Below are 24,746 nucleotides of genomic sequence, written 5' to 3'. Positions count from 1 at the left end.
CTCTCTCTCTCTCTCTCTCTCTCTCTCTCTCTCTCTCTCTCTCTCTCACACACACACACACACACACACACACACACACATGCAGAGTCAATTAAGGGCATAGGATGAATTGTGGGCTTCATACTCCCATGGCTCACTGAACTGGCCATAGTTTTCACAGCTTTGAACAATCGAATTGCAGATACCTTGAGTGGCTCTCTCAACACCCACTTCAACCTCTTTTCTTCTTGCCATCTCTACCATAGAGTCAGAAAAGCTAAAATACTTAACTTCCCAGCCTCCTTGGCAGCTAAGGATGGCCACATGAGATGGTCATCCCTAGCCGAATGAGATGAGGCCAGTGAGATGTTGGCAGAAGTCCCTGGGAGGACTTCCCTTTGAGAATATAAAGGCAAACATCACAAGGAGAAAGTGTTTGCCTTGTTGTCCTTCACATAGACCCCCTTCCTGCCTGGAATGAGGACTGGAGGTACAGCAGCCATTCTGCAACCATGAGGACAAAAACAAGTCAGGCAGGGAGGCGGTAGGAACCTGGGTTCTGAGAGGTCCCTGAAGCGGTGCCACTCCTGCCCTGGACTGCTCACCGCTGGGCTCCTCTGACAGGAGGGAGAGATCCCCTCCTTTTTCTTGCCATCCTTACCACGGAGTCTGGAAAGCTAAAATAATTATTCAAGCCACTCCAGTTGGTTTCTTTTACTTGTGCCTGAGCACAAGCCTAATAATATGTATAAAACAACCACTACTGACCACTTTCCACATGCTGGAGGCTTTGCATTCATCAGTCACCATGCTGAGAGGCACAGAGAGCTAACAGTTTCAGAGCATTCACTTTGTGCCAGAAACTTTTCCGAGTTATTTAGGTGTATCTCCTCTCTACTCCTCACTTATTATCAGTCCGAAACTACAGATGAAGAAGCAGGTTTGGAGAGGCTATGTAGCTTGCACACGTCTGGTAAAGGGCAGAGCTGCTAGCTGAGCTCTTCGCCACTCACCTATGACATCTCCTCTCTGTCTCTGTAATAAAGTCATTCTCAAGGAGTGGCCCCCAGACCTGCAGCATTGGCATCCCCTGGGAACTTGTTAGACATGCAAATTCCCTGTCCCCACCCCAGACCTACAGAATCAGAATCTAGGATGTGGGACCAGCACTCTGTGTTTCAACAAGCCCTAAAGGGGATTCCAATGTGTGTTAAAGCTTGCGAAGCCCTCTTTAGAATATGTGAGGAGTCTCCATTGTCCTCTCCTGGACATTCCTTATTGCAGCTTCCGTCGGGGTCCTCCTTGGGTTCTAAATCTTGTGAGTCCTTTTTTGATCCTAGATCCTGGTTGATCTCTGCAGCTGCCTTAATGCAGGAAGAAAAGGGATTCTTTGCTGTTTTGGCCCCAAGTCCAGCTTGGGCCTCAGATCCACAGCCACCTAAATGCAGTGGTGTTCCAGGAACGCTATCAGGAATGAGCCTTTCTAACCCAGGTAGCCCCCCGAGCCCACCAAAGGTTGGATCGGCTCGTTTGCTGCTCCACGTTCTCCAGTCTCTTTTTCATACATGCCAAAGCACCTCCAAGAGTCCACCTTGGGAAACCCCACCTGGAGCTCCCACTTCCCTCCCACCTCGATGTTTGGCCCAGGTGGCCTCTGGAGTTAGGGCCTGGAGCCAAAGAGGTGCTTCTAATTTCCAGGGTTTGTGAGTTTTTTCACAGACTCAGAGCGAGAAGGGGACTTTGGGACCATCCAGTTCAATCCCCTGATTTTATCAAAAAACAGAGGCTGAGGGAAGAGAAGTGATAGGCCCATGTTTATCAGAGAGATAGTAGAAAGATGGGGTAAAGCCCAATGGAGTAGACGTGGTAGATGCATGTCCCGAGTCTGCAGTGCGGGATGCTGCCTCTCTGACACCCAAGAGCAACTTCATGTCACCAGCTCAAGACACACGCCTACTGACTGAGGTACAAACAGGCCCCAGATGCTTCAGCTCCTGTTGGACAATGTTCATGTCGAACTCTGGGCTAACCCACACTTACTGATGCTCCTCTTGAGGATGGAGAGAAATCTCAGACCAGCAGAGTAGAAAAGAGAGGAGAGGACAGGGCTACTGACCTGGGGGAAGAGACCAAAAGATTTTCTGCTTGCAATGATTTCCTTTGAATGTATCCCAGGTTTGAGCTGTCCCTGCGGAATATTAAGGGGATATTTATGATACTGATGGGGTTAGGAAGAGAAAACTGGGGACCATCAGTAAAGTGACCTTTAAGGGAGGGTGAGAATGACTGTGTTTTTCTCCAAGGCCACTTGGAAGATAAATTCGGACCCTTCCACAACAGCTACTGCCATGTTCCCTTAGCACAAGTTTTCATTTCTCAAGGTAACAAAGGCAAGGGACAACACACCTCCAATGTGAGTTCCAGAAGAGAGCCTCCTTGTGCTCTGGAGGATGGCTCAACAGAGGCCAAGTTACTTTACTTAAATTGTACCATACTCAGGTGCTCAGCATAATTTTAAAGTGATAATGAACATACGAACTCTTGTTTCCAGGTAGTTTATCTAGTGACATCTCTTGGCATTCACAGGCAGCCAATTTCTTCCGGAGGAATTTCCACTAATCTCTTCTCCAGGAATAGACCTTGGCTCCCAAAGCAGTGTCAGTGAGCTCAAGGCATAGCTTGACTTGAGCCCTAGCATTGCCAAAGCAAAATGCCCTGGCCGTAGACAAGTGGACAGAGATTTATAGAGCCTTTTCTGAGGTCCCCAAAGCCAGGATGGTTGCAGCGGTCTGTGAGCTTTGGAGTCTTTCCTGATTCTGGGATGTGGGGAGTAGAGGTTTGAGGGGGAAGGAGGTGACAGTAGGGAGAGCAGCTCAAGTGCATATGATCAGCCTTAGCCACTCTCTGACCTACTTCTCCTTCCTCATCTACCATTTCTGTGGCAGCTTTCCCACCTCATCTGCACTTCATCTTTATGCCAAACAGATTTAAGTTATTTGGGGTGAAACATTGTTGGTTTCCAGACTCTGATTCTCCCTGGGAATGATCTTCAACCAAATAGAAAATATAATTTGTAAAATACCCCATTCAGATTTGCTTCAAAATAATATGGAAGGGGAAAGCAGTGGGGTTACAGATGAAACAGGATTGCCTCTTAGTTGATCATTGTTAAAGCTGGGTGATGGCATTATTCACAATAGCCAACAGGTGAAAACAACCCTAGTGTCCATCAACAGAGGAATGGACAAACAAAATGTGGTATATACATACAAATGGACTATTATTTAACTTTGAAAAGGAAGGCAATCCTGACACATGCTACAACATGGATGAACTTTGAAGACATTATTCACCCACAGAAGTTGAGATATATATATATATATTTTGTTTTGTTTTGTTTGTTTTTACAGATATGCAAGGATCCAACAATTATAGCACTCTCTGAAGAAAATAGTTTCAAAAAGACTCTGACCGGGCTTCCCTGGTGGCGCAGTGGTTGAGTCCGCCTGCCGATGCAGGGGACACGGGTTCGTGCCCTGGTCCGGGAAGATCCCACATGCTGCGGAGTGGCTGGGCCCGTGAGCCATGGCTGCTGACCCTGCGCATCTGGAGCCTGTGCTCCACAACGGGAGAGGCCACAACAGTGAGAGGCCCGCGTACCACAAAAAAAAAAAGACTCTGACCAAAATCAAATGGGTTAGAGAAGAGAGGAAACAGGGGTGAGCAATAAATCATGTTTCCTTATATATACATATACACACATGTATATATACACGCTTACCTATATATATACACACACATATTTGTATATATGTATACATGTGCATAGATTTATACACATATATATAGTTCAGTATAAATGGATAGTGATAGACTGCAAATGTGTAATGCTGAATAAGAATTCTTAAAATAGAGGTGAAATACTGCAAAGGAAATTCTAATGAGATCTAGAAAGAAAAGTACCATGCTACTTCAGCAAAACCTAGGTGTTGGGGGCAGGGCATACAGAGTAAAAGCATCTGAGAGGCTCTTGGGATAAGGAGAAGAAAATGGGGGAAGTAGAAGTATTCTCAATAGCTCAATGGCATAAATCTTAGAAAGTCAAAGCAGAGAGTTGGCTCCCATGCCTCAGCTCATTTTTCACGAAGCTCCCCAAATGCTAAACAGATTTCCTGTACCCTCGGTGACAAGAACCTCCTCTCTGGCCAAAATCCTGCCCCAATTTCTCATCCCAGTAATATGCATGGCCTCACAGCCATCTCCTGCAGGGGCAGCCAGCAAGCATCCCAGGCTGTCTCATGCTCTGTAACAAAATGCCTGGAGCCCACCTCTTTCCTAGTCTCCTTTTTCTAGGAGGGGGCCATGACTTGCTCTCAGGAACCCAGGCAGGGGCTGTTTCCCATCACTTCTTGCAATGAGGTATTTCATGGGGCCTGAGAGAGGAAATCAGGTCTCTGCTCCCCCTGGGATTAGTGCCATTCTCTCATCTGTTCTCCCAGAAGGCCCTTTCTCTAGGTCTGACATAACTTTCTCCTCCAAGACAGGACCAGCGAGAATCCATTTGTGTATAGAAAGACGAGAAGATACTTTTGATGTATTGTAATGTGAAAGAAGCAGGCTGCAAAATAATTTATATAATATACCTCTATTGTAAAAAAAAAAAATCCCACAAAACTATATTACACCTTCATTGCATAGATATATAAATGGGGAGGGAACTGGGATTGGAGGTAAGCAAAGGGGAGTTTAGTTTTATCTATATTGTTTGAGTGTTTTACCGTAGGAATGTAACCATGAATCACATGTGTGTAATTTAAATATATACTTAACCCATAACAAGAAGAAAGACCTTCATGCTTTGAAGGGCAGATACGTCCATTAATCCATTCATAAATGCCCACTGTAGGTCAGTAGCTGCTGGGGAGAAGAAATGACTCATACGTAGCTGAGTCCTGGAGGCATTCTCTGTCTGGTAGAGGAGATAAGACGTGTAAACCAGTAAGTGAAATAGGAAGACGCCCAGTGGAGAACCGTATGTGCAAGAGCAGATGAGGAGAGAATTTGGGAGGAGATGAGGGGAGAATTTGGGAGGAGACGAGCGATAACAGTAAGCACTTGAATTTGACTAGCCTGAGGGGGGAGGGGAAGTAGGGGAGAATAGTAAATGTTACAGCTAGAAAGGGAAACCAAGGCAAAAGCGTTCATTTATTTATCTAATGCTTCCTGAGTGCCAACGAATTTCACTGCCTAATGGTGGGAGAGGGGAGAGGTTGTCTGGGGCAAACAATAAATACATTTTGCTGTGTACCTGAAAATAACACAACTTCGTTAATCAACTATGCTCCAATATCAAATAAAAATTAAAAGAAAAAAAAAAGACCTTGGGAAGGCCAGCTGGCTGGAGATAGCAGATTCAGGAGTCCCTGTTTCTGGGTGGAGGACAAAGCATGGGAAGGATCCGTCAAGGAGAGCACTTGGTATGGGACCAGGAAAGGAGAGGGTCATTATGGAATCTCTTGGGATCTCAGCAAAACAGGGAAAGATCTAGGGAAAGATGCCAGGACTTCAGTTACCCAGGAAGGTTACAAAGGAGCCAACAGAGGAATTGGGTTCTGGCATTTCCACCTCAAACTTGGGCTCCTACCCTCCAAGGGTGGTGGCCCATCTGACTCTGTGTGTGCATCTGGCACTGGCTGCACAGAGCTGCAGCTGGGAGCTGACCGGGTGAGGCAGAGACAAGAAGAGAGGGCCTCGCTTACAGCATGGAGGAGGGAGGGGTATAAACTGGACATTCAGGATATAAGAACTGCTAAATCGTGAAAGGAGTAACCACATCCTCTGATTAGGGGTCATGTCCAAGGTGACGGTGCTCTGCATCTCGCCTTCATGGTGTTCTCCACTGGCTCCTCCCCTACGGCTAGCTTGGGAGCCCACTCTCCCCAGGCCTCAGAGAGGAGACAAGGAGCACACACGTCCTCCCGCCTGTATGTGGGTTCAGGACTTTGCCTTAGTGGGCTGCTGGTGAGTGGTGAGTGACAGGCATGTTTTACAACCCCAGATTAAATGCTCCTTCCATATGAGTTTATGTTTATGTCTTTCAGATTTCATCTTTCTATGAATAAAATGCAAGCTCAGTTTGACAGTCAAGGCTACCATAACCTGGTTCCATAATACTTAGCTGTGGCTGGTGTCTTCAATACGTGCTACCCTTCTCCATCCTGCTCCCTGCCCCAGGGGCTATCCTACAGTAGCCTCTGGCTTCTGTTGGATTCAGCTATTGGGGAGCTCCAGAGGGATACCTGAGTGGTGTGGGCGGGTGATGACAGTGTATTTATTCCTCTGGGTCTAAGTGTGATGCTGGCTTTATGAGACTGAAGCTTGCAATTTTATTGGTCCACAAAAACCAAAAATATCACCAAATGCAGAAAAGTAGCAATATTGTTCTGTTTTCAGCAGCATACTCTTTGCCTCTTCATCTGACAACTTTGTGATAAATTTTTCTAGAGAAAGAACGGAAATATAATCCATTCTTTCCCCTAGTGGGTTTGATTGGAATTGCATTCTTTTTATATTGGTAACGTAGAACAATTTCAGTTTCACAACTCATCGTTTGTAATGTCATGTAAAATTCTGAGATTGCTGTCCCATTTGGGAAGACCTCTATCATTTTCTTCCATATATAACTAAGACTTAGAGCATTTCACATTTTCTTGTTCAGGAATTAATCTTAAATACTCTTTTAATTGCTCAGACTTATAAACCAGCTTGCCTTTGGGCCCCATTATAGTGGTGGCATACCATGAGTTTTATGTTATCTTTTATAGAGGGTGCTGTGTGGTTTTGCCCAGATTCCCTCATGGGGTCAGTGCAGCCATCCCTCAGCTGCTGGAATATAGGATCTGCTGGGGCCACATTCTGGTCGGCTTTTCCCAGTCCTGCCATCCTCATTTCCTTACAAGTAGAACTCCTGAGAGCTCTCCACGGTAAAAAAGTTACATGCAACTTTCCATTTCATAGGCCATTTCTAGGGAACCCCATCTAGGACGTCTTCATAGATATCAGGATTTTGTATCAAAGCAGTAAGAAATGTAAATCTTCTGCCAATGAGTTCATATGCTTTACTCCTCCATCAATAAGATTATCGAATAATCCAAGGTCCTTTAATTCTATTTGCATTTTCTTTCTTCGACTTAATAAGTTGCTAATTTTGATATGATGTGAAACTTTTTTATGCCTATAGGCTATAAACACAGGAATCTGAGAACTAATATGTGAAATTCCATTTAAAAAGAAATAGTATGGTGTGTTTATAGTTGCAGGTGCTGCGTTATACTACTGACAATGAGAACTGAATTCTAGACTTAAAATTTTATGTCTGATGATGGGCCACAGACCAGCCCTGGTTCCTCTCACAAACCTCTGTTCTCTTCACTACCCACATACATCCATGCTGGGCACCAAAGGACACATTCTTATTACAACTGACCTCTCTGTACCTTCAAGTCATGACATCAGATGAGTTGGCGGTAAGAGTATTCCTGGAAGCCATTCCTTCATAAGGACAGCTAGCGGTGAATTAAATATATACAGAGTGACTGTGAGCAACTTAAATATATCACACCAAACCCAAACTCATCTTCTCCTTAACCAGATCCTAAAAATGCCCGTGACGCCTCCAAAGCCACCCAACATAGGATGTGTGTGGCAGAGGGAAACTAGGATCAAAAATATCTTACTTTTACAAAATTTACCCCCCCCCCCAAATTTATAAAAACATAGAACATATGAACTTTGCTAGGGTTCCTTCCCAGGCCTGGGAAGGGGCCTGTGCAACTCTGAACCCTACAGCTTGAACTTGACCAGTTTCATCGTAAATCCGCCTCTGCCTGGACCTCTCCCTGCAAGGTTGCCTGGAACTGGCTGCATCTTTGACTGAGGCCTCTGTTCTTCTAAGGCAGCTGTTCTATTGCACACTCTCTCTGTGTTCTAGTCACAGTCTCTCTGTGCCTAGAGGTGTAATGCCTTGGCTCTTACTGAGCCTGGTTTACTGGGCTATTCTTTATGGCTCTCCTACACCCACATGTTTGCAAATAAACCCTTTTCAAATTATCCCATCTTGGGTGTGCCCTCTGTTTCCTGTTGGGACCCTGACTAGTCATCACTCCCTCCTCCCCAACAAGACCTCTGTTCCCCTCCAGTTGCCCCCTGACTCCCCCTTCCTCACCCACCCCAGATCATTCATTCTCCCAGGCCTTGGCTTCCACCATCCCCCTGCCTAAATGTTCTCAGCAAATCTTGCCCTTTCTTCCAGGCCCAGCTCCACCCTCCCCTCCTCCCCAGTCAGAGTAGCGTTCAGGAAGCGCTGCAGGGTGAATGGATGTTTGGATATTATCTGAGAAGTGTCTGCTTTGCAGTAGCTCCCAGGAAAGGGGAGGGGTTCCTGAAGATACTGATTTTACAATTAACCCTCGGAGAAGGAGGCTGTTTAGAACATCTTTCCTGGAGACTAGACTCACTGTTTATTGCATCACTTAGGGAGACCCTGGCAAAGTGAGGAAGGTTTCTTCCATCCCCCAGGTGAACGTGGCAGGATTCCCTGTATCTGTGAGTATGTAAGTGATTAAAAGAGAAGCTGGCCAAGTTCCCTACACAAATCATTTCCAGCCACAGTGCCCAAGGGATTCTGCTGGAATGCAGGGCAGGAACACAAATGGATTCTCGCTGGTCCTGTCTTGGAGGAGAAAGTTATGTCAGACCTAGAGAAAGGGCCTTCTGGGAGAACAGATGAGAGAATGGCACTAATCCCAGGGGGAGCAGAGACCTGATTTCCTCTCTCAGGCCCCATGAAATACCTCATTGCAAGAAGTGATGGGAAACAGCCCCTGCCTGGGTTCCTGAGAGCAAGTCATGGCCCCCTCCTAGAAAAAGGAGACTAGGAAAGAGGTGGGCTCCAGGCATTTTGTTACAGAGCATGAGACAGCCTGGGATGCTTGCTGGCTGCCCCTGCAGGAGATGGCTGTGAGGCCATGCATATTACTGGGGTGGGAAAATGGGGCAGGATTTTGGCCAGATAGGAGGTTCTTGTCACCAAGGGTAAATCTGTTTAGCATTTGGGGAGCTTCGTGAAAAATGAGCTGGAGCATGGGAGCCAACTCTTTGCTTTGACTTTCTAAGACTTATGCCGGAAAAAAATGTAGGGGCTTTCAAACCAGAAAAGTACCAGATGTTTGGGGAATTGCTTTCTCTGGCTGATTTGAAATTAGGACATGTTTTTATCTCCTTCATAAAATTAGAAAGGTATGCCTGTCTAAATGGAAGTAGTGATTGATGACCTCTTGACTCTCCACATGTGAGTGGGCAGGATGGGGGCGTGGGAGTTGGTGTGGTTAATAGTCCGTGGAACATATTATTCAGCATCAGTGGAAAGAGCACTGACCCCAGGCAGTGTCTGTGACCTAGGCCAAGTCCCACCACTAAGTGTTGTGACCTTGGGCGAGTCAATTTCCTATTCTGAACCTCAGTGTTCTCGTCTTTACAATGAGTTAATTGGATGAAATGATCTTTACTGTCTCTTCTAATTGTAAAAATTCTGTGATTCTCTTACAACCAGCCACAGGCCATTGAGATTGTAAAACTGTTTTCTAGTCCTCTGATTAGGTGAGTTTATTCTCCTGTGAGCAGCACAGTAATGAAGCCAGGATCACAGTCCTCGGGCTCTCATCTTGACTCTGCCTCTTCCCATCTGTGTGAGCTTGGAGAAGTCAACCTATCTCTCTGAGCCTCAGTCACTACCCCAGGGCTCACAAGGTCAGACCTGGTTTCTCATTCCCCAGAGAGAAGATTTATGGTACAAAACCAAAACTCTCCTGGGTCTCGCTGTGTTGGTTCCAGCTGGGGAGACACATATTTCTGAGCCTTCTCAAATAAACATTAGTCTGTCATATATCCTGCCTTAAGATCCACCTCAAAATGTAATCCCCTGGGACTTAAATGGAGCACAAATACACAGAAGATGAAAGTATCTTGGGTGTCCCTCCTTTAGGCTCCCATTACCTTCCAAAGCTGAGTCTCATCCCCGACACTGCTCTCCTTAGGTGGCTCAAGATTGCCAGGACACTCATGGGGCCATTTGCAGGAGGAGAAGACCCATATCCTTCTGGCAGTTTTCCATGACCCTGAATCCTGGAATCAAAAACATTGCCCCATTGGGTTTCAGTCCCTCAGAATGCTTCCAGCTCACCCTGACTGCTAATTTATTGGTGACAGCACTTCCTTAAACACAGGAGCTGGAAAGAAGTGATGCTTTCACAAGGAAACAGGTAGAACAGGTAAGGCCTAAAGGCCTTGTCTCATAGCACTAGTTTTGGATCAGGCAAGCCCAGATTTTATTCTCAGTGGATTACTGTCTAGCTGTGTGATCTTAGGTAAGTTACTTAACCTCCCTGAACCTCAGTGTCCTCCTCTGTGAATACCTACCTTCCAGCATGGCCGTGAGGTTTAGAGATACTATACATAGAACAATAGTCCCTGTGCAGTGGCTCACGTGTATCTGGAGCTCAATACATTTTCGTTCCTTCTCCTTCTTCCTTTCATGAAATACGAGAAAGTGAAAAGTTGACGACTGTTAGCTTAATAGCATCATGGGCTCATCATATCAGGCCTGTACCCAGCTCTCTAGCCTATCTTTTCCCCAACCTTTCATCTTCTCTGAACTGGTCACACAGAACTACCCACCCATCTCAACACACATCCTTGTGCCCTCCCCAATCTTCACTTGCCTAAATATTTCTCATTCTTCAAGGCCTGGTTCAAATTCCAGGTTATGCAGGAAGCATTCCCTGACTTCTAACTAGTAATCAACACTGCCTCCTCTGAATTACTGCAGTGCTTTTGCTATCCACTCATCATTTTTCCCTTCTACGATAAAGATGTAAAAATATTGCCCCCTCCCCCCTCAACCAGCAGACCATGAATGATAAATACTGTACATGTATCATCTCAGAAACCCTCACGAGAGTGATCTGCACGAAGATGAAATCCAGAAAACAGTCTTGATTGAATAAATGAATAGAGGTGTCTTTATTTGAGGTAGAAGACGAGATAAGATAACCGGTAGCTCTTTAGAAAAGGAAATAGAGGAGAAAGGGAAAGTAATGCTATTTGCAAACCTATTGTGTGAGATGAATATTGCAATCCCAGTTTACAGCGGTAGAAAATGAAGCTGGTGGAAGCTAAGTAATAATGTTATATAACCATGAACACGCACAATTATGTGCTGAGTACTGTACCATGCTTCACATGCATCATTTCATTTAATACACCCAACAACACTTATGAAGTAGTATTATTCCCATTTTGTAGATGAGGAAGCTGAGGCCCAAAGAAGTTAAGATAACCCAGGTTTACAAAGCTCCTCTAGTAGAGGGGGGTGCTGTAAGTTTATACACTGTACTTCAAATGTGCATACCTGGTGGGGTCCTTTATTGTCCATGACTGATGATTTTGACCTCTAGAGCCCCAAATCTCACTGAGGAGTGGGAAAAAAATATCAAAATTTGTCAAGTCAAAGATCTCAGTGTGGTTTTTTTGAGGAAGAATGGGAGTAAAAGGGATTTTTTTTTTTGAGATGTTATTTTTTGTGTTTATTTTTTCCCGGTTTTCTCAGTTTCTTTTGAACAAGTATTTAAATAATTCAAGGCTCAAACTTCTTCCCAGTCTATCTCTCCCTCTCCAGGCTATTGCTCCTCCCCTCTGCCCCTTGAGAAGGCTGGTCCTTGTTCGCTTCTGTAGGTTCTCACCGCCCTAAGTCCCTACTATGCCTGCTCACAGGGCCCTATTCACACCTGCAGCCAAAGTCCATGCCGCACAAGCATGTGGCCTGTTCTCTGGCCCGGCTGACGCGATGGACTTCCCCTCCCTCTCCTCTCTGCTGCTGGCTCAGCGGCACCCCGGCTCTCACCAATACAGCAGACCTGGGTCTTGGCCTGTCCCTTGCGGTGTGGGTGGGCCTCCTCACAGACTCTGCTTTGGGTCACTTGCCCCTGTGGCGGGCCTGCTGGCCTCAGCTCTTGGTGACCTTTTGCATTCCCCGCTGGGGGCCCCCAGGAGCTTCTGGCTCAGGCCGGGAAGCACCAAGCTGGGGGGCAGTCCTGCCTCAGGCCTGCGCTGTGAGCTGACCCCTGGTTAGTGTGGGATCCTCTAAGGCAGTCTCCTCCCAGAGTCTCTTAGGCAGGAAGAGGAGCACAGCTTTTTGCTCTGGTATCTTCCTCAACTGAACTGACGGTTTCTAATCCTCACCTTCCGGGCACTTCTTCCTTTCCTTTCTGCCTCCCACTCCTTGTCTCCTTGTTCCTTTCCCTCCAACTGTTTGACAGGCATGGTGCCTATGTCGCATCCTCCTCCTTCCTGCGGTGCCATCCATCTTATTCTCTTTCTTAGAGCCATAAAGGCAGAATGACTGCAAGAAGAATATATAAGGAAGGTATTTTGAAAAGTGTTATCGTCGTTCCACTCGTAGCACTAGAAATTAAATCCAAAAGTGTCCAACTCTAAAGCTTAGCTCTCAACTACCATGTTATAGATCCCAGTATTACAAAACTAGAGTAAGGGATTGAACCCAGGTCTAATCCAACCTCAAAATCCAAGCTTTTCCATTAAGCCATTTTTCTTTTTCGTTCCACCAACAGAAAGCACCCCCAGACCCTGTCCCCTCCAGACATATCCTGGGGCCTCCTTTCTGTGCCATAGCAGGTGCAAAGCCCCAGAGCCCTCACTTCAGCGCCAGGGCCTCCTTCCTCCCTCCCGAGCAGAGTCCAGGGCATCTCCAGTGTTGACTCAACGGTGCGTTAGGAGCAGAAATGGCAAAGACCTGTCTTGGGAAGCACTTGTGCATTTGCTTGCTTGCTTCCGATCACTTAAGGCAGGGCTGAGCGGCCCTTTAATAGGTTTGTTTTTGTGTTTGGTTTATTCCTCCGACAGGGTGAGTGGATTTCACTTAGCTGTGTAAAGGAGGAAAGGCAGTGTGTGAGCCACGCGGTGCAGCGGACGTCAGCTCGAGCTGAAGGATACTGAAGTTTCCCACTGGCCTCAGAAAGCCTCTTGAGAAACTTACTCTTCTGGTTTGGTGCAAGATTTGTTTTATTTTGTTTTCCCCTCAGCCAGATATTCAGAATCTGTTTCACTCACCTGGAAAGTTGCATCACCTTGACAAGCACAAGGCAATTAAGAGATTCCCAGCTGCTCCTGTTGCTACTGTGTATCCGCAGGCAGAGAGAGGGGACAATTGGCCTCTCAGAAGTGCGTTTGCTGGTAAGTAGAAATGGGGAGCTGAGGCAGTTTCTCAGGTCATTCTGATAAACATGAACAATATTTGCCCCAAATATATTGGGTCATAATTTTCAGCTAGAGGCAAAAGTGAGGTATCTCCTGGATTACGTTAGTCCTTTACTACAGGTATGGAAAAACCCAGTCTAAGGATTTAATTTAGCGACCTCTTATTGAGTTTCTGATGCACAAGAGAAAGGGTCTGGGCAGATCAGCATTTTGATTACAAAGACAGGTAAGACATGGCCTTGAACCTTGTGGTTTCTGGCTGGTGGGGGTGGCTATGGATGAAGTATACAGTGCCTGCTCCCCTTAGGAGAATCCTCTGTGTCTTAACCCCACCCTGACCCTATTGCTTCACAGCCTGATTTCTGGAAAGGTTGGTTCACATGCACTGCCTCTAAGTCTCCTCCTGCTTCTGCTCCCTGCCATCCTCTGACCCTGCTTTAGCTACCACACTGACAAGCACATTTTAGTCTTTATCTTACTAGGGTTGCTGTATTTAGCAAATAAAAGTAGAGGATTTACTTATACTAAAAAAACTTTGTTTCAATCTGAAATACCAATTTAATTGGGCACTCTTTTTTTTATTATTAGTTTTGGCTTTATTTACTGGCATGGATGATCATATAGGGCACTCTGTATTTTATCTGGCAACACCAACTCTTACATGGCTTGTCTGCCAGCTCTAACCTAGAGACTGTTCCTTCCTTCTTGAAGTGATCTCCTCCTTTAACAGATGCAACACTGACTGACATCATCACTCTCTTCGAGTCTTCTTCCCCTTGGACCACCCCTCAGCCTCTTAATCGCTGAGCATCCCCAGAGTTGCAGCCTCTGTTCTCTCTCCCTCATTCTTCCCAGAACACTTTCAGCAGAGTCATGGCCTCAGCCCCATGGTTCAGCATGGATGAGTCTACTTCTAGCCTAGAGACCACACTTGCTACACTCACCTCAAGTCTCTGTACCTCGTGGTCTCTTGGGCAACTCCAAGATGTATCACAGGTTCCCCAAACTCAGCATGTTGCAAATTTTACTCATGTGTCCTTCTCCATTCCTTCTCCACCCAATCTCAGTGAATTTACGCAATCATCCAACCCACCTGCAAGTCAGAAGACCTGCAATCACTCTCAATTCTGTCCTCTCCCTCCCTTCACATCCAATTTGTCTCCATGAAGTGTGGATTCTATCTTCTAAAGATCTCCCATTTGTCCTCTGCTCCCCCTCTGCCATTGGCCTATTATAGACCTTCATCATCTCTCACCTAGATCATTGCAGGAGCCTCCTAATTGGTTTCTCTGCCTCCCTTCCACCTCCCTCCCATCTATCTTCCACACTGCCCCCTGAAGGATTTTGCCAACACAAAATTTGCATTATGCCCTTCGCTTGCTTCACTGGTTCTTTATCAACCACCGGGTAACTTGTCATGTGGGACTCTTCACCACCTAGTAAATGCCCACCTCTCCAAGCTCATCAGATGACACAGAACAACCCCGGTCATGCTGAAAATATGCCCTCTTCTCCAAGCACGCGGTATGGTCTCAGAGTCTGATTTCACACGTCATGGTTTTATTTCTGCAGCGCACTCTTACTCACACTTGAAACCACAGAGAACTACTCATCCTCCCAGCCTCAAGTCAAGCTCTCCACCTTACAGAAGCCTTCCTACATCCTCTAAGAAGACGTTGCTGAGGAGGGGTCGGGTGCTTCCTGCTCTATGTTCCTCTAGCTGCTGGAGTCTAGCACTTTGTACTAACCTCTGTTAGAAGGCTCTCTAGACAGATGATCTGTTTGCAAATCTTGTATGTCCTGTAATTGAGCATTGCACCAGACCCTGAACTCCTTGAATACAAGGACCATATCTTTTGCTTAGTTTTATTGATATTTAGAACTTTAAAAATATCTGTAAGAATATAGAAACTAATACAACCAACACCTGTGTTCCAATTTTCCAGAGTTGACCACTATAGTATTGTTTTATTTGCTTCCAATATTATTCCTTTGACCCTTCTCTCACCCCTCAGAGGCAAAATTGGAGGCCAAAGATCCCCAAGTAGGGATCCCCGAGCAGGTGTTTGAGAAGTGCTGGGATGGGGTGGCAGGTAATCTGGGAGGAGCAGGACATCAGTGATCAGTTAAGTCATTCTTGTAATGGGCTTTGAAACAGCAGAAATCCACCTTTTTCTTAAAAACACCGTTTACCCAGAGACTGAAGGCCCACTTGAGCTGTATACTGGTGGCAAACTGAAAACGTTAAATCAAAGAAAATCTTACTTTATGTGGTTTTGGCTTTAAAAAAAGATTTTGAAGAATGTGGCAACACTTAAAGCCCTGGTGAAGCTTATTTTGAGTTTGTTTTGGTGCTAGTTCAAAGAACTCTGTCAACCAGCTGAGAAGACTATGTATCGAAATATTAATTGCATCTTTGGGTGGAGAAATTGGAACCAATCTTCTTTTCTGTTTGCCAATCTGCATTTTTTTTAGAGCAATGAAGAAAAGGGAAACTGCTTTAAAACTATATCCAAGGAAAATTGGGCTTCCCTGGTGGCGCAGTGGTTGAGAGTCCACCTGCGGATGCAGGGGACACGGGTTCGTGCCCCGGCCTGGGAAGATCCCACATGCCGCGGAGCGGCTGCACCCGTGAGCCATGGCCGCTGAGCCTGCGCGTCTGGAGCCTGTGCTCCGCAACGGGAGAGGCCACAACAGTGAGAGGCCCGCGTACCACAAAAACTATATCCAAGGAAAATTAAACAGTTTGAGAAAGTTTTCATGAGACGTATAGGATTTGAAGAGCTAGAGATTATATGTTGATAGCCTAGAATCTGAAGCTTGAACTTTAATGAGATTTCTCCCTGTCAGGATTATGGATTGACTGTACCACCCAGGGAACAAACAGCTGACCTCAAATCACATGCCAATATATTCACAATTAAACAATCATTCAAGAAGCTGTAAAGCACACAAAATGCATAGTGGCTACAAATAGTCAACAAATGAAGCTTCTGTGTTTTCTTGCCTGAGAACAAGGGGCCTGTTCTTTTAGTATTTATAGCGAATAGTGAGACTCTGTGGAAAAAAATACAGCAGTTGGTAAATGTTCTAAGGGAGGCATTGCAAACGTCAGAGAAGCTGGGTGCTCCTGACTTCACCTGTGGTTGGCTAAGGATGAAGGATGAGGAGGTGGCCAGTGGGCCTCTAGATTACCAATTCAACACAGAAAGTGACCATTCTGAAATCTCAGCTTTTTCCTTCTTAATTTTTTCCTTTCTGGATTTTAAAACAGGAGAAGTATTTAGTAATGAGAAAGTGATTTATTGAGAGTTTTCCCACATATACTACTCAAATGAGGCGGTGCTTTTTCCCCTAAAGATGACGTCTCTGTTCCAGGACAGATTACAATTGATAAAAAGTCTAGAAAGCCTTGCAAAATTTGGAAGCATTTGGAAAACGGGACAGTTTTCTGCACGGATTCAGTCCTAGACATTTGGCATAGAAAGGGCAACAAAGCAAAGTGCCTGGTTTGGTTTCTTTTAATTAGACCCTCACGTGGGTTTAGTTGCTTTTAGTTTCCCTTGCTTCTCCAGGGAGGAGAGTTGTGCTAATGCTTGCTATTTGCACATCCAAAGGGTGGAGGTGGTTTTTGGCAACCTCTGCACTCACCAGTCCTGAAATACCTTTTTAGCATGGGGTCAGACAGCCACATGTCCCTGAGGACCCCTTGCCAGTATGCTACAGGGTGCAACCAAATCCTGTAGTGTGAACTGGAAGGATTGGTGGTGGCACTGGTGTCTGATGGTCTGTGAACTGAGGGTGGCAGGTCAGCCTGCCAGGCTCCATTCCAACAAATGCCCTTTGGAGAGCTGACCTTCTGTTTGCTGGGCCTTTCTTTACTAGATACCATGTGGAATTCTGGTAATAATTCTGGAAATAATTGAAGGCGTTCACTTATTCAGTATGTCAGTCAGTCAACAAATCTTTCTTAGGCACCTACGATGTGTAATGTACTAATAGATGCAAAGAATGCCACAAGAATAGAAAGTTAGACCTGCGAGAGTAATTTATAATTTACCATGTTCATCTATGTTATGTCAAAGAAGATAAAACAGAGACGGTCCTTGCACTCGAAAAGTTTATAATCTAGTAGGGGAGATGAAGCATGTACAGAGTACAATTTAGTACATGTCACAAGAAAAATCAAGCTCCTGACCAGGGAATGAACAGATATCCTGGAATCACAAGCTAGTACTTTCACGTTTCAGAGAGTTTGAAAGGGGAGAGACCAGACCCAGCTTTGGGCCAGAGCTGTGTCTACGCAGGACCTACATGGTGGGATTTGGATGTGTAAGTGTGCAGCATAAAGTGGCTATACTTTTGTCGCCTTGAAAATATTTTAAAATGTCCTCCCTTGGTTTTGAGGCTCGACATGTTTTTCAGGGAACTGTGCATACCAACCATTGGGTTGCCTTTGCAGCACCTGTACTTTGAAATTTAACAACATTTTTGGAGCCTAAAAGATAATCAAATCATGACTGACAATTCACATAGAATTAAACTTAACGATAGAAAGTCTAAGTCGCACACGTGGGCCATTTTCTAAAGCCACACAATTTAAGGGCTAATGTTTTTTCAAGTTGTGGGGGAATAATTTGCAGACTTCAGTGGCTTAGATCGTTAACTTGGTCCTGAAATTTATAACTCTTTAATACAATCTCACAAAGATTCATCACCCTGCCTAGGGAACAAGGCCTCTCCTGGCTGAAAGATAGGTATTCAGTAAACACTTTTTGTTTCAACTCTTTATTCTGAAAATTGTTCTGATATGGTGTCGAAAGATTGCTTACTTTGACGATGAACGTTAATTTTTTCTTAGGTGATTCAATATCTTGTGGCCTCTCAGCGTTCTCATTCTGAACGCCAGTTGCCATTGAACAAGACTGTAGATACAGAAAACAGAGTGTTTTAGATGAATGTGTACTGACACGGGAAGATTCCTTTGAAAAAAAAGTTACTCACAAAATCCCCTCTGATAAAAGTGTGTTTGTTGCTCTTCTTTCTTCTAAAAAGAGAATAAAATGAGAACATTCGAAAAATAATAGCTCACTGGGGATTCTGATTAGTCTATTTTACATTTACGACTTTACATGTAATCTACAGCATTCCTCTGGTTTTCATGACTCTCATGTCGTAATTGTGTCTAAGAAGCTAAAAACATGCCTTACAAAGTGTTCCATATTCCTACACCAAGAAAAGCGACAGGATTTGCCAAGTTCTGAGCCTGACACAGCCTTCTTTCCCCAACTGATAGAAACAAAAATATACTTCTTAAGAATGCATACAATAATCTGAAGTCTTAGTTTGATTAAATAAAAAAATATAAATTAGTCATATTTATTTCCAGAGGATTTTCTTAGGCTTTTACAGTGCCCAAATAAACTATTACCACCTGAAGTCAAAAGCCATGTAGAATGAATTTTGTTCCAATGGTCCAAAACATTTCTTTTAATCTCTCATACACCCCTGTAATGAGGCAAACATGAAGATGAGAAGCAAACTTGTCTACTGACAAATATAGAAAATGTTTTGCGTACCGAATGAGTGTGTCCATGTTTTTGTTTCCATCTGGATCCTTTTCAGTGTGATTACTTATTTTTAGGTTGGCATTTTAGAAGGAAGATGAAATGGCTTCAGGAAATGATGTGAAAGGTTAAGAAGATGGATGAGAAATGTAAGTCCGGAGCTGTCACGAGGGAAAATGTAGCCCCACGGTATTATGTTCAGTGTATTTCTTAATAAAACAAGCTATCCATATTTCTGCTAAATCCATATCCTTGAGCCCTGTAAACTTGAGTAGCTATGCCATAGTGTAAAGGATTGTAAGAGAAAATGTGGAATTTGAAGTCACATAAGTATAGGGGGAGGCAGTATAAGCAAATAATGCAGTGCAAACAGGCCCCAAACAGCCTGACCCTTTTAAAAACACAAAACCTTGGAATCCAGAGGGAGAAGGATGTATGAACTAGAACAAGGGGACAATTTGGTTATATGACATTGAACCCAGACAATCTACAAAAGCTGAATTACAGAATCTTCATGATAATGTTGAGAAAAGAACCCTGAGAATCTGAATAAATATGAACTATTTTCCTAACATTTTGAGGAGTTCAAGATATTCTAGAAAGATTCATATCCTGGTAACTCCTTTATAAAATAAGTCACAATGAAGTCATCAGTTCTGGCTGTGTCTGTAACTCTGTCATCAGGTGGGCCCCAGGACAGATGAGGGCAAGGAATGCCCCCACCCCAGCCCCTGCTTAGACATCCACGCTTGTCTCTGATCGTGTCAGTCCTGCGCCATGTGACTCCTAATTATAGGTTCCCCTTGGGATTCACTCCGGACTTCTGAACTGGGTTTGGAATTTGTTCATCTTTGGCTGAATCTGAACTCTCTGTCAAGACCTCAGTTCATATTCATCCTTAAAGTCTTCCACTACAGACTGATTCAGTGACTCTTTCAGACCCTCCCATTCCCAGCCTGGCTCTAGCCTATTTAGATGCAGCCTCATCTATACAGGGCACCCTGACCCCTGATGAAAGGGAAGTCCATCAGGAGTTATGATTTTCACGTTCTAAGGATGAGGAGGTCCACACAGTGGACCTTATCCTTCCTTGTCCACACTCCTCCCCATATGTGGAATGGGTCCTGTACACTGGTCTGTCATTAACTAACATGACCTTTCTGAACTGACATAAAAGAGAAGATGGTTCAAGTTCTACCGGAGGTCTCTTCCCTTTCCTTACCTTTCTTTTTCCCTCCCTCCCTATCTTCCTTCCTTCCAAAAGTCTTTTCTGGGCTTCTCCTATGAGCCAAGCCCTGGCCTAGGTGCTAGAATCATAAAGACACTGTCCCTGCCCTCTATAAACTCACATTCTTGTGCCTCCTGCTTTGAAGAAATAAGACCAATCAAGACTGCTTGTTCATAGGCTTGTTCAACATTTTGGGGGTTTTGCCTCTGTTTAAAATGAGGAGGAATAGGAATTCCTTTGTTCTTTGTCTCATACTGGCTACTTAATTAAAGGCATTTAGGTAGAGCTTTGGGGGGCAAGTATGTCTTAGAGAGCATTCACCTTACCAGCCCAAACTGCCATCTCCAGAAGAGTTTTTTTTTATTGTCCATTATGCGTGTTTGTAAACTTTTTATTTTGAAATCATTATAGATCACAGGAAGTTGCAAAAATAGCTCATAGAGTTATGAGCTATTAACATCTCCCAATAGTGACATCTTATATGACTTTGGTACAATATCAAAACCAAGAAATTGACGTTAGGTAGACTACAGACCTCATTCAGTTTTCACATGCACTCATCTGTTGTGTATGAATGTGTGTGTGTATTTCTATGCAATCTGACCCCACATAAATTATGTAACCACCAGAACAATCAGGATACAGAACAGTTCCATCACCACAAAGGTGCTCCCTTATGCAACCTCTTAGGGTCACACCTCCTTGACCCATCCCTGGCCCTGGGCAACCACGAATCTGCTCTGCATCTCTATAGTTTTGTAATTTGAGGATGATTATAAGTGGAATCATACAGTATGTAACCTTTGCAGATTGCCTTTCATCACTAAGATAATAGACTTCAGACCCTCCAAGCTGTTGCATGTATCAATGATCTGTTCCTTTTTATTGCTGAGTAGTTCGCCATTGTATGAATGTACCAGAATTTGTTTAGCCATTCACCCATTAGAGAATATTTGTATTGTTTCCAGTTTTTTTGTTTTTACTAATATGAATAAAGCTTCTGTGAATACTCCTACAGTTTTTTTGTGTAAACATAAGTTTTCATTTTTCTGGCCTAAATGCCCAAGAGTGAAATTGCTGGGTATGCTAACTGCAGGTTTACTTTTAAGAGAAATTCCTTGTTTGTTAGCTTTAAAGGAAAAAGAAAAAGCTTTACTGAAGTATAATCAACGTACAATAAGCTGCATGTATTGAAATTGTGCGATTTTATGTTTTCACAAAAGTATATAACCTGAGGGAGCTTCCCTGGTGGCACAGTGGTTGAGAATCTGCCTGCCAGTGCAGGGGACACGGGTTTGATCCCTGGTCTGGGAGGATCCCACATGCCACGGAGCAGCTAAGCCCGTGCGCCACAACTGCTGAGCCTGCACTCTAGAGCCTGCAAGCCACAACTACTGAGCCTGCGTGCCACAACTACTGAAGCCCACGTGCCTAGAGCCTGTGCTCCGCAACAAGAGTAGCCACCGCAATGAGAAGCCTGTGCACCGCAACTAAGAGTAGACCCCGCTTGCCTCAACTAGAGAAAGCCTGCACACAGCAACGAGGACCCAACGCAGCCATATATAAATAAGTAAGTAAGTAAGTAAGTAAATAAATAAATAAATAAAAAGTGTATAACCTAAAACCATCACCACAATAAATGCATCCTTTACCCCTCAAAAGTTTCCTCATGGCCCCTGGTAATCCCTTTCTCCTGCCCTACATGCCCCCTCAACCCATCCCAAGGTAACCACTGATCTGCTATCCATCATGATAGATCAGTTTTCATTTTCTAGACTTTTATATAAATGAGATCATGCTCTTTTCAGGGGGTGTCTGGCTTCCTTTGCTCAGCATAATTATTTTGATATTCATGCATGTGTATCAATAATTAATTCCTTTTTATTGCCAAGTAGTATTCCAGTCCATGGATATACCTCAATTTGTTTATCCATTCCTCTGTTGATGAAAATTTGGGTGGTTTACAGTTTTGGACATTACAAGCAAAACTGTTATGAACATTGATGTGAAAAGTCTATATGTAGGCGTATGTTTTATTTCTCTAGTGTAAATGCCTAACAGTTGGGTTATGTGGTAGATGTGCATTTAACTTCGTAGGAAGCTGCCAAACCATTTTTCAAAGTCATGGTATCATTTTCACTTGCCCCTAGAAGTGTATGAGAGCTCCACTTGTTCTATTGATATATCTTTGTCAATACTTGGTCTAGTCAGTCTTTTTAATTGTAGACATCTCAGTAGGTGTGGTATTTCATTGTGGTTTTAATTTCCATTTCCCTAATGGCTACTGATTTTGAGCATCTTTTCATGTGCTTATTTGCCATCTGTAGATCTTCTTTGGTGAAGTGTCTATTCCGGTATTTGCCCTTTTTAAATTGAGATGTTTGTTTTCTCATTATTAAGTTTTAAGAGTTTCCCAAGCCTCCCTCCAAAAAAAGTTCTCCCCCACTCTGGTTTTATTTTATATTTTAATTCACAAATTAAGCTTCTGTTACTTTAAAGCAAAATAGCCCTAACTAATTTGACCCCACTTTGTGAAGTGAAGAGAAATAGAGTTGTAGGAACCCAAGAAGTGAGGTGGCAACAGATCTTGGCAAAAGATGAGGTCAACAAAATGTCTTCCTTGAAGAGAAACTACCTGAGGGAACGTTTTATCCCTGCCTACTCCACCTGCATTCTTGATCCCCTTTTTCGTTTTAGTCTTAGAATTATTCTGGTTGTATCCAGCCTCAGATCCTCGGGCTTCTTTTTCCTCATTCTCTATACTATTTGTCAAACACCTGCCTGGTGCCTGACCCTGTGCTAAGGCACTATCTCTTACTACTGCTTCTCCAAGGTCTAATACAGTATCTCACACTATGGGGACTCAGCAAATGTTGTTTGGATAGAAGGAAGGATAAACGGATGGATGAATGGATGTTTTAATTTTATTATGCAGGTCAGTGTTTTTCCAGTTCTTTGGAGCTCTAGGGCTCAGCAGAAGGGCCTCAGGTTTCCCATGTGGGATCTAAGGGCAGGACTCTGGTGGCACCGCCTCTGCCAGCCCCACCCCTCTTCAACCAGATCAGTTCCACTTTTATCTGTGTTATGTAGTTGGGGTCCACTTAAGATTTTATTTTTATGGGAATTCCCTGGTGGTCCAGTAGTTAGGACTCCACGCTTCCACTGCAGGGGGCCTGGGTTCCACCCCTGGTTGGGGTCCTGCAAGTCATGTGTGCAGCCAAAAAAAAAAAAGATTTTGTTTTTTTAAAGGTATGCTTCTGCTAAAAAGAAAAAGTTTTAAAACTACTGATATAGATACTGATTTGCTGATGTAATTTCTTGAAAAAGGAAAAAGAGAAATGAATCCTAGTCCAATTTATACTACACTAGGTATAAATCATTCAATGATTTTCAGACTAGGCTCTCCAAAGTTGAAAATGAAGGCTACAATATAGAGTGATGCAAGGGCTAATTAGTGACTGAAGGTGAGTTAGATGTCCCAGGATCATCATAGGACATCAGTGGACTCCCTGCTAATAAATGCCAATAAGTTTATGAGGAACGCACTATTGAATCCTCCCAATCCACTGCACAATGCCTTTTATACTCTGGGAGGAACTAACAAATTGGTAGTGGTAGCAAATATCTTTTAGTCTTACATAAAAAAATTTACAAAGGGATGGAGGCAGGTTAAAGAACTCTGAGAGTCTATCAGTGTCGTGTGTGCATCAGAATTTCTTGAGGCAGAGAACCTAAGCTTGTTTTCTAAACACCTGAACGGAAAATGTCAGAGGTCAGTAAGAACGTTAACAATGGCTCTTAGACTTCTGAGCGAATAGGACTCTGGCCAAGTCACTTAAATATGTCTGAGCATCAGTTTTCTCACCTGTAACCTGGTGATAGTAGTACCTGTCCCAGTTGCCAGGAAAGGATGTTGTGTAAGTTATGGAGGATAACAGAAGTGAAAGTGCTTTGTGAACCTCAGTGTGCTATGTAAATGAAAGGCGCTATTGCCGTTGTTTCTGCGTGGGCAGAATCTTGTTCTGGATCTTTCTCTGACAGAAGCCAGTGTCGCTCCTCCTTTAATGCTCAAAGATTTTATGGAAAATGAATATCTCGTGGAGAGAAATGGAAGATATAGAGAACCAAAATGGAGCTTTGTGAAGTTGAAAAATACAATATCTGACATGATTATGATTTCATTTGATTAATAGCAGATTACATGCTGCAGAATAAAGGGCCCGTAAACTCAGAAATATAACGATGCAAGATTTCCAAACTGAAGCACATTTCCAAACTGAAGAGAGAAAAAAAGGCAGGGGAAAAATTGAACCAGGTCTTAGTGATCTGTCAGATAATATCAAACTGTTAAACCTTCTTGTAATTAGAGTCCCAGAAGGGAAGGCAGAAAATCATTGAAGGAATAATGGCCAAATATACCTCAAATTTGACAAAAACTATAAGCCCACAGATATAAGAAGCTCAACAAACCACAAGACAGAACAAACACAAATTAAACTACATCAGACCATATTGTAATCAAATTTCTGAAAACCGGTGGTAGGCTACCAGAGGAGCCCTTTAATTATGTTTTTTAATCAGCCAGCATCTGAGAAGGCTATTTTCACTCTTACCTTGTTCTGCACCAGCCCCTTCCACGT

The sequence above is a fragment of the Monodon monoceros genome, unplaced genomic scaffold, assembly GCF_005190385.1.
Source record: "Monodon monoceros isolate NGI ecotype Baffin Bay Population unplaced genomic scaffold, NGI_Narwhal_1 Super_Scaffold_11, whole genome shotgun sequence".
NCBI lineage: Eukaryota > Metazoa > Chordata > Mammalia > Artiodactyla > Monodontidae > Monodon > Monodon monoceros.
Note: the sequence above shows the minus strand (reverse complement) of the source record.